At 47.1% G+C, this 1,596-nt stretch overlaps 1 protein-coding gene across 1 annotated transcript in view; it reads right to left on the minus strand.

Annotated features, from left to right (window-relative positions):
* The window catches only part of PTPRN2 (protein tyrosine phosphatase, receptor type N2), a 1,174,657-nt gene that overhangs the window by 314,059 nt on the left and 859,002 nt on the right, over nucleotides 1–1,596 (minus strand). The gene's annotated exons all lie outside the window — the stretch shown is intronic.

Consider the following 1,596-nt stretch of genomic DNA (forward strand, 5'->3'; position numbering starts at 1 on the left):
TCTGCTCAGGTCCCTTCCAACCCTACCAACTATGAAACCTATTAATCCATGACCAAACTGACTAGGTACTGCATAAGGATCTATTAGCAGTAGCTGCCTCAGCTCAAACATAATGGTAGAACTACACATGATGGCAACAGGTGACAATGGCTAATAAACTTCTAACAATGGGAGGAATAATCTCTTTAAGCCCCATAGGGGAATGTATGAGCTGACAGTCCTGGATGAAATTGGGATTCATTAGAAAAGAAGGCCTTTAAAGGTAAGTTTGTTCCATGGGCAGAGAAAAACAGCCTAAAACCTGGGTTTACTGCCTTATCTCCTGATTCTGGGTCCCTGCAAAAAAACAAACCCTTCCTGCTTGCTCCTGTTGGGTGCACTAGGCTGATAATTAGGCCAAGTAGACAGCTCAGGCTACAAACAGATATCATAAGATAAAGTGGATCAGATGTGCTGGAATGCATCTGCTTCAATGGGAGGAAAACATGTCACCCACTGTCCTTCAGGGTTTGGCCCCTGCCATTCCCAGGGCTTCAGGGGCCCAATACTGCAGGATACCACTCAAGACATGCCTAAACATTTTTATGGCAGCACAAAGGCAATGTCTGTTTTCAGCCTTACAGAACCTATGAATAGACACCCCAAGGTTGTTCTTAGGCACTGTATCTCAGGAGACCCCAAAATTGGGGAGAGGGGTGGTACTCAGGTCTATTCCAGGTTGCTCAGACCCACTCCTGAGCCATCTACCTGCTAAAGCCATCTACCTAGGGCACACCAGCAGCAACAAGTGGGAAGACTTTATTTTCTGGTGTAGACTCTGGGTTGGGCGGGAAGTCAATCCATCTGATGAAGAGAGGGAAGAGCATCTTCGCAGACAGGCTCGCTAACCTAGTGAAGAGGGCTTTAAACTAGGTTCACCTGGGGATGGAGACCAAAGCCCTGAGGTAAGTGGGGAAGCAGGAGGGGTCAACAGGGGAGCTGTTCTGAAGGAACAGAAAGAAGCTGAAGGAAGAGCAAGCAGGACGGGTCAAGAGGGGAGGTGTTCTCATACTTCCTGAAAAATCAGGGCTATTGACTAGTTACCTCAGGTGCTCATACACGAATGCATAGAGCCTGGGAAACAAGCAGGAAGACTTGAAAGTCCTGGCACAGTCAAGGAACTATGATGTGATTAGAACAACACAGACTTGGTGGGAGTTTGCATGACTGAAGCACTGTCATGGGTGGGTACTACCTTCAGGAAGGACAGGCAAGGAAGAAGAGGAGGAGTTGTACTTTATGTAAAAGAGCCTTATAATGGCTCAGAGCTCCAGTATTCAGAGGAAAATCCTATGTCCCATGAAGGGTAAATTAACTGCAAACAGATAGTGGTCACAGAAAAAAAAAAACCCTCTTTCCCTCTTGCCATCTCTGGACTCACTCACTGTTGTCCACCAGAGCGCCCCAAGGGATGACGAGGTTGAACGGTCATAAACTACTACAAGACCGTTTCAGGCTGGACATAAGGAAGAATTTCTTTACTGTTCGAACCCCCAAGGTCTGGAACAGCCTGCCATCGGAGGTGGTTCAAGCACCTACATTGAACACCTTCAAGAG

This window comes from Gavialis gangeticus, unplaced genomic scaffold (genome assembly GCF_001723915.1).
Source record: "Gavialis gangeticus isolate Ggan-Ray unplaced genomic scaffold, GavGan_comp1, whole genome shotgun sequence".
NCBI classification, from domain to species: Eukaryota; Metazoa; Chordata; order Crocodylia; family Gavialidae; genus Gavialis; species Gavialis gangeticus.